The sequence below is a fragment of the Pteropus medius genome, unplaced genomic scaffold (assembly GCF_902729225.1).
Source record: "Pteropus medius unplaced genomic scaffold, Ma_sr-lr_union100, whole genome shotgun sequence".
Taxonomy (NCBI): Eukaryota; Metazoa; Chordata; class Mammalia; order Chiroptera; family Pteropodidae; genus Pteropus; species Pteropus medius.
In genome coordinates, this window is record NW_024351730.1 from 30,034,663 (window position 1) to 30,050,849 (window position 16,187).

The 16,187-nt window shown below is 37.7% G+C and overlaps 1 pseudogene; it reads right to left on the minus strand.

Moving 5' to 3' along the window:
* Positions 1–5,788: 5,788 nt before the first annotated feature.
* On the minus strand, positions 5,789–5,906 carry LOC120588639 (uncharacterized; annotated as a pseudogene).
* Between the last annotated feature and the right edge of the window lie 10,281 nt (positions 5,907–16,187).

Here is a 16,187-nt window from a genome sequence, read left to right on the forward strand (position 1 = left end):
CAGTATACAGATAATGCATTATTGAATTGTACACCTGAAACCTATATAATTTTATTAACCAATGTCACCCCAATAAATTTAATAAAAAAGAAAGATCAACATCAGAACATTTTAGATTCAAGAAATATGGTAAATAAGTATGATATGGAAAAAGTGGAGATTTGGTATGCAAATACCTAAAGTTTAGGAAGCAGTAGCTTAGTGACCTACTCTTTCTATCTGATGTCTCTGTATTTTACTAGGAGCTCCCTAGAGATACAAAGCCTTAGCCCCAAAGAATGAGAGCAGTACAGAAATTTCAGCCCTGTGGCCGGGTTGTGGTGGCTGTCAGGGAATTCTGGGGAGCAGATGAGCTTTATTTTATATCCCCTTAGTGTTCTATGCTTATCAACCCTGTGTCTGTCTGCCACACAAGGGCTCGCCTGGCTCTTTGTGACATAAATGTTATCCTTGCTTAGAAATTTCTGGGCACTACACAATTAATATAATAATTATAATTCATAAGCCTATGAATTATAAGGAAGCCAGCTTTCAGATGCAGAATGTTGTTACACTAGAAAGTATATCAATATCCCTGAACATCAGGTATCTGCCTAAACTTGCTCCCCGAGCTCTGATGACTCAACATAATGCCTTCTGCAGAGGAGCCTCTGAATACACATTTGTTATAGGAATGGAGAAAGGAGCTTACCCTTGGTCCCCACTTGTAGGCTCCAGGTATGGTGGTACTGCGTGGCCTGAACAGCTAGGGGCCAGCAGCAACCCACAATTGGCTCCTTGAATCTCCTCTGAGATTCCAGAGGCAATGGCTACACATTTGTATGGCACACCATTTGCATACTCTAACGAGGTGGGCTATAATTGGCCTTCATTGATTTTATTTTCATTGAGCTAAAATAGAGTCAGAGCTTCTTAGGCTAGAAGAACTGATTGATTTGTGGTAGAATTCAGGACTATTCAGTTGAAGAAATAATTAATTATGTTCTTATTTAGTAATCATCAGGGTTCAGCTGGTTTCTTAGCAGGAGAATGTGCTCAGCAGAATTGGACTTTGCTAAGGCAGCGATGCTTTAATATAGGTACTTTAGATGGGCAAATGAATACCACGTATAATATTTGTTATTATTTTTTAGAAAAAGAAATCTCTGCAGACTGAAGACAACAGTGTCTGTGTGTGTATATAGTGTGTGTGTGTATATGTATATATAGTTGAGAACAAGAGACATGCATCACATCTTCCTGTTTTTCATCTTCTCCCTCACATAAGCATAAAATTCATCTGTCTCTCCATCTATACATCCATTCATCCATCTTTTTAAATATTCATGCATCATTAAATCTATCAACCCAACTGTCAATGTTTTGTAAGTTCTCTAAGTTAATTCAGTCTGGGTGAATGACACCTTTCACATTTGTCTTCCACTTCTCAGACTTGAGGACTAGTCCAGATTGGCCCCAACCCTAGAGGAATAGACTAGGGAATACCAGCCTAATTTGGTTATCCCAAGGCTTGGGACACTTAAGCAAATAGAGGTGTTCGACAGGCTATTCTGTGTAGATGGGGTAGCTTGGAATTTTGAACTGATTACGATTATAATGTTTCTAAATAGTTTTAGTCCCATGTCAATCTCTCCCTTAAAAAATTTTTTTTTGAAATTATTGTGTACAATTTTTAAATACTATTCGTCCTTATTAGAATGAGGTCTAGTTTCTAAATTGAGACCTTATAACCTTTGAGGAACAAGGTATACATAAAAGTAAATAACCACACTCTCATTCAACAGACATTTATTGAGAATCTCAATGTGTAAGGTATTATGGTAAATGCTGTAAGGAGTACAAAGATGAATAAAATATGACAGCTGCTCTGAAGCATCTTACAAGTTAATACAGAAATATTTGTCAGAAATTCTTTTGTATGTCAGTATTTTGAACTATGTAGACAGTATTATATAAGACTCATATCGTAGACCACAAAATCTATTAAAAATGTTAAGCTGAATCATATGAAATTGCTAATGTTTCACTGTTTTTGCCCTATAAAAACAGCAACTTCATATGGCTCAGCCCAATATACATGTAAAGCAATGTATTTTATACTGACGTATAAAACCAAAAATAACTAATGACCATGAATTGTAATGATTATCAGTGTGAAATTCGACAGTGACGCATTATATATAAGTATACAGGATTAATATTAAATTGTTCATTATATAGTAGATCTTATTAATCCAATTTCCAGTTTTTCTTGAAAATCTTATCAAAATATCCTAGCCAAGGAGACAAGCGCTCAAGGACTCACTCAATTCTTTTTATCTTAAATCTTTTCGAATTTCTTTTGTTAAGGTCTCCAAAAAAATGCAATTTCGGTCTTATCTGTTGACCTTTAATACATGTTGTCAATTTTGATCATAGAGTCAAAAAGGCTTTATGAGAGGATAAGATGTGCAATAACTTAAAAAAAATAACAAATTTGAGTTCATTAGTTCCTTGGGATGTATTATAATAACAACCCACATCTGATAGTGGGCTTACTTTCCAAATAACTTCCACTTCTTTTGCAGAAATCTTTTAAAGCATATGGGACATGGGTTGTCATCCCCATTGTACAAATAAGAGAACTGGGCTCCTAAAGTTTAAGAAACTGCGTAAGGTTTCATCTAGGATATTAATGTCAGAATTGTTTTGTTATCTTATAATCTGTAACACCATATATATCATTGTTTAAGATAAGAATGTCAATTTCTGGGCTTTATATATTGTACTGACTTCATTGTCAGATCCAATTTTCTGAGAGCATTTTTGTATTTTCTTCTTAGAAGAGAGTACTTGAAAATTCTGTTGGGAAGAAACATTTCAGTTAGAAATGAGAAAACACGTTTCTGAAGTTTCCCCTAGTATTCCAACAACCAGTTCTTCTGCGGCAAATTATATATGTAATTATATCTCATGATATATATGTACACGTGCGTGTGCACCAACACAAACACGGGAATGCTGGAACTGCAGCCCTCAGCCAAATCATAGGTTGTTGGCCTTAGGTGTACTTGGAATGGCTTTCTGGTGCCCATGTCCCCTTATTGCCATGGTGGTACCAGGAGGGGAAAGTATGCTTCTACCAGGGAGTGTCTTCCTACTTTATAATATAACTAATCGATCACCAAGTTCTACTTCTACCCTGGGTTTTTACTAGCAATAAAGGGAGAGTACCTTAAACTCTTTAAGTCCGAGTTAGGTCAGAGGTTAGAAGTTAAGGGCACAGTACCCAACAAGACTGCACTGACTTCAAATGGCAGCCACAAGTTTGGGGGTCCCCAGGCCACCTGCGCTTCTGATCAACTGGCTATGAATTTGGGAGTTCCTATGACTCCTTCAGTTTTGATAATTCACTAGAATGAATTCACAGAATTCAAGAGAGTGCTATACTTATGATTTTAGTTTTATTATAAAGCATACACATAGGATGCGGTCTGGGAGGGTTCCAAACACGTGGACACATTACTCTCTTAGCACATCAGTGTGTTCACCGACCAGGAAGCTCACACAAGCTCCAGTGTCCAGAGTTTCTATTGGAATTTTATTGATTGAATTATCGGCCATGTAGTTGAACCCAATCCAATCTCTAATCCTCCTTTCCTCTGTGGAGGTTGGGCTGATATCACAATAGCTCAAAGCCCCAACACTCAAGTCACATGGTTGATCTTTCTGGCCTAACCAGCCCCCATCCTGAATAATTTTCTTAGCATAAACCCAGTTATGGTACAAGGACCCACTTAATAAAGACTCTTGGGAAATTCCAAGGTTTTAGGAGCTCTCTTCCAGAACCCGGGACAAAGACAAATTCTTTATTATAACAATACTCCATACAGATCAAGAATCAGTATAGATGCTTGTTAAATGAAACATGGAGTAATAAAGGGAGAAATGAATGAATTTAATGGGCTTTCTGAGGGACTTGACCCAGGCTCTCTAAGGTCTTTTCTAGGATAATGAACTTAGGAGCTTCTGAAAGTACGTCATCCTTGAAGTGTCCCGAATATACCAGCCCAAACCTATGTACTTCAGGGATCATGCATCTTGGATTCAGGATGCTGTTTGGCCTTTCAGCTGGGTATAGTAGCAGTGATGGTGCTGATTGTGTTCGTCCAGAGTGTAGCATATTTTGCATGTGCCATACCACACCCTACCACAGAGTATTCATTTATTTAACAAATATTTAGTGAACGCCTACCATATCCTAGGCACTGTTCTAGGTGCTGGGGATACAGTGATAAGCAAAGTAGACAAAAATCCCTGCCTTTTTGGAGCTTTCATTCTAGTGAGGAGAGTCAGACAGGCACATAAAGATATGCTAATCAAGTGGTGATAAATGGTTTGGAAAAAATAAATTGAATGTCCAAAACCTGTCTCTGCTCCTCTGTAGGCTGGGCAGGTGAGGGCTGGACCAGCATCCAACTCCAGGGCAAAGTTTGTAATTTGTTGTTGCTACTGCATGCCCTCTGGGTTAGAAAAAAAAATCTGTCCCTGAATGTTTAGCAAGTCTGCATGGCCTTTTGATTCTGCAGTGATTAAATGCCAGGCTATTGGGAATTAGTTTTATTCTAATTCAAGGTTAAATGTAGAAAAGACCTCCCTCTTCTCCATCTATCAAAATTTAACTATGGATCTTTTAAGGGTGTCAGCCCCACTTTGAAGGCTTCTCTGACCTCCCCACCACACAATTGCACTTAATCCCCTTTTCTCTTTCTTTCATGGCATTTAATTTATAGCTCTGTTGTATCACATTTCATTCTGTCTTATATGGGATTACATACATACTCATAGGCTCGATTTTTCCAATAAAATTTGTAATTTCCTTGGAGGCAGGGAGGTTCTTTTTTACTTTCTTTTTCACTGTATTCACCTCCTCTCTTCATCTCAAGGAAAGTTAGAAAGCTTGGTACACAGTAGCTGTTCAATTAATTATTAATTGAAAGAAAGACACATTAAAGCACGCTTATCAGTGCAGGTATCTGACTTGCAAATATGTAAGTTTCTTATCTAATTTCCACTGAGTTCCCAGATGAATGCCATTTTCACTAGTTTGCTTGGAACATTTGTTGTGACCTTGCTTAGGAAAGTGTTCTAAGGTTAAGACTTTGAAGGGAACAACAACAGGCACTGGGAAAGCAACAATAAAAATATACTGACTTTTTTTTTTATTGTAAAGGAATACATCTTCACTGTAGAAAATTGAGACAATATGAATGAACATAAATAAGAAAATAAAAATCACTTTCATTAACTCGAAAGATATCTGTTGAACTGTTACAACTTTCTAGGTACATGGAGAGCACAGGGAATATAACAGTAAACAAGATGGGCCAAGTCCTGCTTTCACTAAGAGGGGAATTAAACAGATGATTGTAACTCACACAGTTAATGAAGAATTATAATTCCCACAATTATTACACAGGAAGATAGTTAATGCTAACATTTCAGTGTATATTTATCCAATCTATTTATACAAGCAATATATTCATAACAAATTTTTAAATGAGATAATACTGCAGTAGTTTTTAAAATCTGCTTTCTATGTCTAACATATTCTGTGAATATTTCCTTAGGTCTTTTAACATTATTCTACAATATCATTTTAATTAGCTGCTAATATTTTGTTTTAAAGATGTTCCAAACTTTCAAACTCTGATACATTGATTATTTTCTTAGAAAAAATTATGGGAATTAAAGTTTTTCTATCAAAGGGTCCACAAAAATTTAAAGTTTCTTTTAAAAAAATAAAAAACCAAAACAACACCTGGTCTTCCTAGTGGTCTCCCATGCAAGTACTAACCAGGCCCGACCCTGCTTAGCTTCTGAGATCAGATGAGATTGGGCGCGTTCATGGTGGCATGGCTGTAGACAAAAAATTTTAAAGCTTGATTCAAGTATGACTACATTGCCTCTCTCTGCCAGATGACTGCCAGTTTACACTTTTACTAGCAGTTTACACTTTTACTGGCAGTGTACAAGAGGACCAGTATCAGCATTTCTTTTTTAATTTAAAAAGAAATTAACCTTGTCCACGTGTTTTTGTTTGTCAGTGTATGATCATTTTCTGTGCATTGATCGCTAATGAAATTAGCTCCAAAGTAGAGAATGAATAAAATTTGTAATCATTGTTAGGGCAGAGAAGCATTTTGCTAAGGTGCATGTCAGGACTATTAGATGGTCTCAGCCCTTAAACTATAAAGCAAGGGAACGACTGATTATAGGCCTTATTCTTTATGTCTATGTTAATTGATTCTTCAGTTTGGCCATTGTCTTGCTGTCGTATGGAGAAAGGGCATTTAAGAAATAGCCTGGGCTAGAATGTCAGGAACACAAGGAGAGAACTAGGGCAAATGGTGCCAATGTCATTAATGAGATTGCAGAGGAGAAGCAGACCATGTACCCCTGAGAAGGACTATAAAGAGCAGTGAGTCAGTCAAGAAAAGCTTTTCCATAGCAGGAAATCAAAGAGCTACAGCTGAAGGCAACACCCCCACGTGAAACAAGGTGTTTTATCTTTTGCAAGAGGACAATGAGAGATGCACTGGAAGGGTTTTGTCCCATCTCTGATAGTATCATCAGTGTGACACTTAGCTTATAAAGAACAATGAGATTGCAACTTTATAGTAATATTACGGTATAGGCTCTAAAGAGATTCTGTTTTTCTTCTTAAAATGTACCTGATTTTTTTCATACAAAAGAGAAAGCAACTGAAATTAAACAGGAAGAGGCTTGTGAGATCCTGTGACTTGAAAGGAAATGCAGGATCAGATGGAAACTGATGCTGCAGTGCCAGTCAGTGGGCTTGTGTCGTAGTCTTGATTCTATGGCCACCTACTTCTGTGACCTTGGGCAAGTCTCTTAACCTCTCATGGCTTCAGTCTCCCTCATTTTTAAAGCAAGGGATTCGAGCAAAATGGCTTTCATGTTTCTTCTGGCTTTAAGTGTTCTCTGATACTTTGCCACCTGAACCAAAACTTGTGCAGATTCAGACTGGGGGCTCATTTTATCCCCCCTGCTCAAATGTAGGTAATAATATGTGATTACAACAGTTTTTACTCTGTCAGCTCTCTTATGAGATTCTCTTTGGAGTTATATTAGAAAGAGAATTTTGGAATTTTTAGCATAAGTTACTACCCACAAAAGGCAATTTCTTCTTTATATTTCTATCCTGGTCTTTATATTCTCCATAATAATAATTAGGGAGAAAGAATCCTTTCCATTCCTCATTACTTTTTTTCTCTACTCTGCAATTAATTTTCTTAACTTTCTATCTCATCTAATGAAATGATGAACACTTTCCAATTTACTGAAACAGTTGTTCCATAGAAGACCAACATGCTCCAATGACTCTGAGTATTGTTATATCTTTATCATCCCTACAAAAGAAGAGCGTGCTTGTGTGTGTGTTGTGTGTGCGTGCGTACGCATCCACGCAGTTGAGAAACATGAGTTAGGCCAAGGAATGATTAGGTGGTTGGGCTTCAAAGAGAACATTTTTAGATTCTATCTGGAACACATTTTAATAAAATTGCAACAAACTTTATAAAATCAGATGTATGGTTCATTAAGGGAACATTACCTTACAATTATGATTAATTAGATTAAACTTATGAGAGTGTGTTATTTGTTCAAATCAAAAGGGTGGGGGAAGATGATGGATGATGAAAGAGTGTGATAAATGAAGAAAGCAGCTGAACTAAATTGAATGTGTATTCATCCGTTTTCACTTCATAACTAATGATAAATTGAGCATGTCACATTTAACAATACATGTCTGGGCTTAAGCACACAGTTTCAGCTCCTGTTTGCTAATGCCTTGTGATAGGTAGTTGAGACCAAAGAATTGAAATTTTAGCTCCTTGACTTTTTTCTGCTTATAGCTTTCCTTGGAAAGCACAATGGAAACTTACTAACTGAATAAAAAGAATGTATGAAATTTATTTTGTGCAAAATAAAAATTACACTTCCTCAGATCATAAAGTATGGTATTTAAAACTAGGAGATTTATCTTATTTTCCCAAAACTGGATGTTTCTTCCCATTTGCAGGCCTAATCAGATGGCAGAAGTGGAAAGCACCCAGATTTATAGAAATATCTTTCTCCTCTTTCCTTCCCTCAAATGCAGCTATATTTACCTTGGCAATCGATTGGAAGAAACACCCTGTAAAGCTCATTAGACAGTCTGGGAGATTTGAAAGTGAAGGGTAAATATTAAACAGTTTACATCAGTTTCCTGAAATCTCAAGTTTTCCAATATTTTAAATCATATTGTAGTCTTTCAAGGACCATCTGAGATTTACGAAGCTTGTGTTGGGATCAGGGAGAGAGTATGCGGAAAATATTTCCAGTCAGACTGAAATTAGACAAGTTTACCACACAGAGTCAAGAATGGTTTATAAAAAGAATCCATTTTTGCTAGAAAAGTTCAAGAGGGTTATGATATAGGATCTGACACACAAGCAGTACTCCCCTGCTCTTTAATTCTCACTGAAATTGGATTAAGACAATTTGAAGTGAGTGATGGTTTTTGAAAAGGTTACATAAGTTTTTTTTTTTTTTCCATTTTCTGAAAGGATTTTGATAAGAGTCATTTTGAGTTGTGGTGAAGGTTTCTAGTCAGTTTTAATTTTATCTGTACCTCATCTCTTAAGTCCTATCTCAAAATCTGTTTAAGCATTCCAAGCTTAATGTTTTCAGGAATGAAGAGACTCTTAAAGGTCTGAATATTTTTAGATATTGTCCATATATCTCATGCTTGGGCTGTACACATAGATGTGGCTTTTGGGCAAGAATTAGCCTATTCTTCGAAGCAGGGGAGGTGTTCTGAAAGACAGAAGGTGAGACAAGCTGTGGCCATTAAGGAGTTCTGAAGGGAATGAATGGTTGTGTTGTCAGAAGTAGTTATTCAGTGTTAGTTATATGGCTAGAAACAAGGTGTAGGGCTGTGATTCTCAATGAGCTGGGGGCGAGGGATAGGAGGCAGAGGCGGCAGGGTGGTGTTGGCAATTTTGCCCCACAGGGGACATTTGGTAATGTCTGGAGACATTTTTATTTGTCACAACTTTTGGGGAAGGGTGTTACTAGCATCTAGTGGGTACAGGCTAGGGATGCTGCTAAACATTCTACCTTACAGCCAAATATTTTTTATTCCAATTATCCTGTTCAAAATGTCACTAGAGATGAGGTTGAACAACAACAACTCTGGCCTAGAGTGAGGCACAAATTGAAAGAATGGCAAATTGGTGAACTTGGTGAGCAAGTGATGATAAGATGTAGGGTAAATTACAAGCCTGACAAATAAAAATAAGTCTAAATATATTCTTAAAGTGACATAACAAACACATTAGCCAATACCATGCCAAATAAACCCTAAATTCAATAATTTGACTATAACACTAATAACTCTAAGTAGAATATAGTATAAATTGGATTAGTCTTGGATCCCAGCCAAAGTGATTTAATCCTAAAGTACCAAAATAATTTTGTTCTGTTTAAATCTTTTTCATAACATGTTCCCTTGGGAGTTCATTTGTTACATTACAGCGAGGTTTTTAGGAGGTGTTATAATCTCTCCTTTTCCATAGAGAGGAGTTGGAGGGTAGGCTTTGATCTTATGGTTAAATTAGAAACAGAACCGGAACCAGAATTCAGCTTTCCTGAGTGTGTGGCTTGATTCTCCAAGTTAAACCACCTCCCCTTTTCAGGCCAGCACACTGCTCTCTGTCCTGTGGGGAGATGGACTCTATTATGGTAAATTGCCTTGGAAAAGAATATCCTAAAAGTGAAGGAAAGTGGTAAAGCCTTGAGTCATGCTAAACTATTCAAAAGAGGAGCTTAAAGGAAGAAACTGTCACACTTGTCTGAGTTCTGACGTGAAAATACATCTGGGGGCCAAGACAATTCATCTGTCAGGCTTCTTGCTGGAAGAATATTTATTCAGCTGTGAAACGAGAGCTTCAGTGAACATCCAAGATAATGAAAGTTTGGTAATACTCAATATTCTGGAAATAACCCCAAATCAAGTAGGTTCTTAGTGTCAGAATACAAAATGATAAAGAACCTTGAGGAAACTTCCTGGGGAGCAGAAAGCAACAGGATCTGTATCGGCAGAGTGTTCAGACTGGAAGCTAAGGGTCCTGTTTTTGTGAGGAGAAAGAAAGAACATGTTCAGTTCACTTCTTTTTTTTTTTTTTTAATTTACTATGGTATTAAATTATTGTGGTAAAATATACATAACATAAAGTTTATCATTTTAACCATTTTAAGTGTACGAGTTAGTGGCATTAAGTATATTCACAGTACGTGTAGCCATTATCACTATCTGTTTACAAAACTTTTTGTCATTCGAAACAGAAACTCTGTACCCATTAAGCAGTAACTCCCCACCCTCCTCCCTTCAGTCCATGGCAGCCTGTATTCTACTTTCTGTTGCTATGAATTTGCCTATTCTAGATACTTCTGTACGTGGAATTGTTACTGTTGTGGTGATCGGAGTTCTGGTAACACGCGGGTCTCGGTCCTTATCACTGATGAAGAAATGAATTTCCACTCCGTGACAATTATGAGAAGTATTATTTATTAAAGGTATGTTTTGAAGTAGAAGATGAGTTAAGCCTAAAGCTGGCTGACCATGTGGAAATGAGGATATGTTCCCCTGTGGGTGGGGCATGGGTTACAGCTAGGGAAGATAGAGAGCTGCAACCCTGGGGAAGGAGAGGTCTTTGTTATATTTGGGCTGTAATAGGTGGTCACAAAGGCATTCTTAGGTGATTGGCAAGTGAAGTGATTTTGACTGACACTTGGCTGCTATGTTACTCTGCCTAGTGCGCATGCATGCACTTACCCAGAATTCAGTCTGTTATAATTAGATTCATGAACTTCTGGATATAAACATGGTATTATAATGATGATATAATGAGGCTTAAGTTGTGGGCAGGTTAGGGTAGTACCCCTCTGTGCAGGTGTCTGTGGCCAGATTAAACCAGCTATAGATTCTGGCCTTCCTGTCCTTTGTCTCCAAGGATGCAGGAGGGATTCTCTAACTGCCAATAAAGTGTTCTTTGGGCGGTCTCTAGGCTGGGCCTCTATTCCTTTGTTCCCTTGTTGCTCATGTCTGACTAGTTACCTAACAGAATCATACAATATTTGTCCTTCTGTATCTGGCTACAGTTCCTTTTTGGATTATTGTTACCTAGTTAATGCCAGAACAAGAAAGGTACTTGATAAATAAATGTGGAATAAATGAAAGTCTTAGTTGGCGGATGAGAATAACATACACTTTTAGGATTTAATACATTAATTTTTTTTTTTTTTTTTTTTTTGCTTCGTAATAACAATGACAAAGCCTTGTATTGAATAGTGCTTAATGTTTCTTAAAAGAGCTTTGATATTTCGTCTCATTTGCTGCTTGATTATTTTGGGGAAAAATGCCACTCTTAAGTTTAGATTTAAATAAAACCTATCTACCATTATGTTAGTATATTTTTTTCTTACTTGTAATTAGAAACATTTTAATTTGTTCCTCTTGGGAATAACCCCATGTAATAGGCTGCTCCTGGAGTGTGAATGAAATGCATGCTTCATAATCATGTATTGATAAGGTTCAGGCCTACCTCTCCTAAGAAGGGAATTGAGGCTCTATGACATTAATTGCGTCCTTTCAAGGTCCCATGAGAAAATAGCAGCAGAGCCAGAATTAGGATTCACAGTCTTCGGTCCCCAAAGATCCACTGTACTGAGCTGCCCACCAAACACGACTTTCCTTTTCCCATGGGTCTGTTCCCAGTGATCTCTAATGGTGTCTACAAAGCATGAAGCAAAAGTAACCATTCTTCCATGAATTCTCCCACCAGCACAAACAGTGCAAATTGTTTTCTTTTGGGGTCAGAGCTTTGCCAGCTGCCATTTCGGACTCAGTGGAAGGCTGAAATACATCATTTGCGAGGTTATACACTTTATCTCACCCGTTACTGACCAGTCCCGACTTCTCCCTGGGAAATCAGCTCCCTCTTCTGCCTGTCGTTGCCTCTAGGGTCCTTGTACTCCCTTAAGCACTAGGTGCCTTCAGGAGACCGGAGGGGACATTTTGCTACACTTACAGATGCAGTCAAGAGGAAAGGTTAAGCAATTAAACTAATGCCCTCTTCATTACCAACTTTATTTGTCACTGTTTCTATGATCACATATATATATATATTTTTTTCTTTTTGTGCAGGCTGTAATTTGACATAGCCTCATTGCACTTCCCCTCTGATATTGTCTCATAAAACTCTGTCAGTAATATAATTGCCTGACCAGCTTTCCAGGTTATGTATTTTTTTTTTTTTTTTTTAATTTTTCTCCCTAAAGCACACCGGTAGAGAAAGCATTTAAGCTTGACACTGTGACTTTCCTGGGCTAAGTTCCGTCCTTTTATCACAGAAATGCTTTCAAGTATGCACTACAGTGCACTTACTTTTTTCTTAATATAACTTCCATCTCACCTTCCTCATCTGCTTGCCAAAGGAGGGAAGTAGACTTGTCTGCTTGGAATAATCAAACGAGACTGTGATAGGAAGAATAGGTCAGGGAATAGTAAGTAGCTAATTTACTGAGGATAATACATTCATTCCAACTCAGAATTTTTTAATCGACAGACTTTGGAAAAAACAAGTTTTAACGGCCATAGAGATATTTCAGTGACAAGATTTGGGCCTTAGCAGAGAAATTAATTTGGAATTGGAGCAGAGAAGCAGGAGAAAGGATAGAAGTGTGAATGAAGTAATGTTAGCTAGGGCAGGCAAGGTTTCTTCTAATATATAAATGTAAATCTTTAGTACACGCCATTAGAGTTTAGGTGACGATTTAGGGACATCATGTTGATCGTATCACCCCTTTTGTCTTTGGGTTCTAAGAATCAGCTCCATTGTATCTCCTGGGACTCACACAAGGGGATCTTGCATCATCTGCAATCCTCACAAAATCTTGACAATCCTAATTTAGAATTGTATCAGACTCTTTTAATACTCCTTGCTACTATTTTGAATGGGCTGTCGCTGGGTTTCTTTGAAGATCAGTTGTTTCCAAACTAGGTTCATCTTTAGAATCAGCTGGAGAGTAACATGCACACACACACACACACACACACACACACACACTGCCTTGCTCACGTGCGTTCATGTACAGCAGACACACACGACACCCTACCACGCATATCCACAAACATAGAAACAGATTTCACAAGTCCACACTTGTTGATTTTGACTCATTTGGGTGTGGCTTAAGAATCCATATTTTAAAAATACTTCTCTAGTTATTCTATGATGAACCACATTTGGAAATGTCTTTCTTAGACCATTCTGTTCATTTTAATTGGATGTCCTGCCAATAATGTGTCTCTCGGCCAGTCTGTCATCTTACAGGGTTAGTGTTCTAAAATGATGGAATCACAGTACTCCACACGTCTGTTTAAAAACCTGTTTCCTCTATCTCTTGTTCCAAGGATAAAATTCAGCCTCCTTGGTTTAGTATGTTGGGACTCTCCAATGCCATTTCTGCCCATTTTTCCAGGTTTCTCTCCTTTTACTCTCCTCCATGCACCTGATAATCTGAATGAGCTGTTCACTGGCCCAAGTATGTCTACACATTTGAATCCCAAATCTTTATCAATGGTGTTTCCTTTGCCTGGAGTGTCCCACCTGCTCCTCCTTCATCTTGAAACAAGACTTCCCTCGGCACCTCCGATATGAAGCCTTCCTTTATTGGGCCAGACATGGTTAGCTGCTCTGTGATTCTAAAGCACCTTATTCATGTCATTAAAATAGTATTTATCAGACTGAGTGGTAATTTATCTTTACCAGATTGCAGGCTACTGGATGTCAAGGACTATTTTATATGTTCTTTTGTTTCTAAACCTAATACAGTGTCTGGAAAATAATAGTTCTAAAAATTGTATATGGATTGAATGAAGGAAGGAAGGAAGGAAGGAAATAGCACCTCTTCTATAGTGTGGTAATTAAGAGCCTGGACTTTGGTCTCAGATTAACTGGATTTGGTTCTTGATTATGCTGCTTGATTATGCTTGATTATGAGTGACTTTGGCCAAATCACTTACCTCTCTGTGCCTTAATTTCATCATATGACATAGTGTTAAGCTATTATTATTGTTACTGTGATAATTATTATTTTAAAATGCTGGAGGAGAATTAAAGGGATGTAGTCAGAGGGTTTTGGTAGAAATAATAAAATACAGGTCTCCTTTGTGACCTTGGATATGTCACATGACTGGTATATATTAAAGGGCATTTTAAAACTGTTTGCATCACAGATACGTAGTAAGAATAGTTACCACTTATTGAACACTTCTCACTGCCAGGCTCTCTTCTAAGCACTTATGCGTATCTCATTTAATTCTCATAACACCCCTATGAGGCAGATATCTTTGTGTCTCCCTTTCACTAATAAGCAAGTTGAGTTACTTGCTCATGGTCACAAAGCTGGCAAGCGATATGTCCGGGATCGGACCCAGGAATGTCTAGCTCTAAAATTGTAAACAGAACTGTTGTGAAAAACTGCATCTCAGATAAAATAACAGCGTACATGAAAGACTGTACTAATTACATGGAGTGAAATAATTGATCATATTGCTTTTGCCTAATGCTTGGCTTGGATGTCATACATGGAGAGAGAGAGAGCTTTGATTTGGATGTGCTTCAGGAGAGGAAAGAGAAAATGAGATTATTACTGGAAGCACTGGAGAGTTGGGGGTTCGAAGTGGGGCAGCTGATGTGATGGGGAAATCAAAGTATGTGTGAAGGGCTAGAGCTAAATCTTGTGCCCCATGGTTTTGTTTGTTTTTGGCTGGCACTAACCCTTTGCTTAGGAACTAGATAGGAAATAGAAGCTTTCATTCAAGGTGACTTGTCCTTAGGGCATAAGACGGAGGAGCAGCTCTTGGCTCTATCTTCCTATCGATCTGTCCTGGAAAGTCTGAAATGAAGAGGAAGAGGAAGAGGCATGAGCTGGCTTCAGTGGCTTAGAATATGGGCATCTCAATGATGACGTGTTACCTCTTCAGGCTTGTGAAAGATGTTCCCTCTGTGAATCTGGATGTAACCTTCTACCTTTCATTTTCCAGACTCCCTCATTCTCACTTCTTCATCTAGTGATGCCAACAGCTAGGATATGGGGAGACAGATGACATTACTGCTTTAATTTCTAGGAATTTTGTAGGAGCCACAGATGGCTAGCACTTAGGTTGGCTCTGCATCACACCAAAAACCAACCATCAGTTTAGCGCATTCCTCAGGCTAGGCAATTGGCTGACTAAATCGGAACCTTTTATAATGTGGCTTTGGTGCTGTGTAGTAGAACAGAAAAATAGAAGTGAGATGACCTCTTGAAATATCTAATGGAGAAAAATAAAAAGTATGGTATAATAGGATATATCCCAGACTAGAAGTCATGATACAAGGTATATATTCAGACTCTGCCTCTGAGGGGTTATATAGCCCCAAGAAGAGAGAGCTCTCTGGATCTCAACCAGGAAAATTCACAAAATTCTCCTTTTTATGGATCGTGATTTTGGTGTTAAGTCTAAGAACCCTTTGCCTAGTCTTGGTTCCTGAAGATTTTCTGGGTTTTTTTTTTTTTTAGTGGTGGTGGTGGTGGTGGAGGGAGTTTGCTGCTTCATGTTTTACATTTCAGTTTATGATCCATGATCCATTTGATTTAATTTTGGATAAGGTATGAGGTTTAGTGGCTTTTTTTTTTTATTGCCTATAAATGTTCAGCTGGTCCAGTACCATTTGTTGAAAAGATTCTCTCTCCTTCATTGAATGGCTTTTTCTCCTTTGTTAAAAAATAATTGGACATATTTGCATGGGTCTATTTCTGGGTTCATGATTCTGTTCCATTGCTCTATGTGTCTATCCCTCTGCCAATACTATATGGTCTTGATTATTGTAGCTATATAATAAGCCTTAATATTGGGAAAAATGATTCCTCTCACTTTATTCTTTCTTTTTCAAAATTGTTTTGGCTAAAGACCTTTCTTTTTCCATATAAATGTTAGCATAAGCTTGTTGATGTCTACAAAAACCTTGCTGAGAATTTGTAGGAATTGCATTACATCTCTAGGTCAATTTAATAATTGACATCTTTAGTAAAGTCGA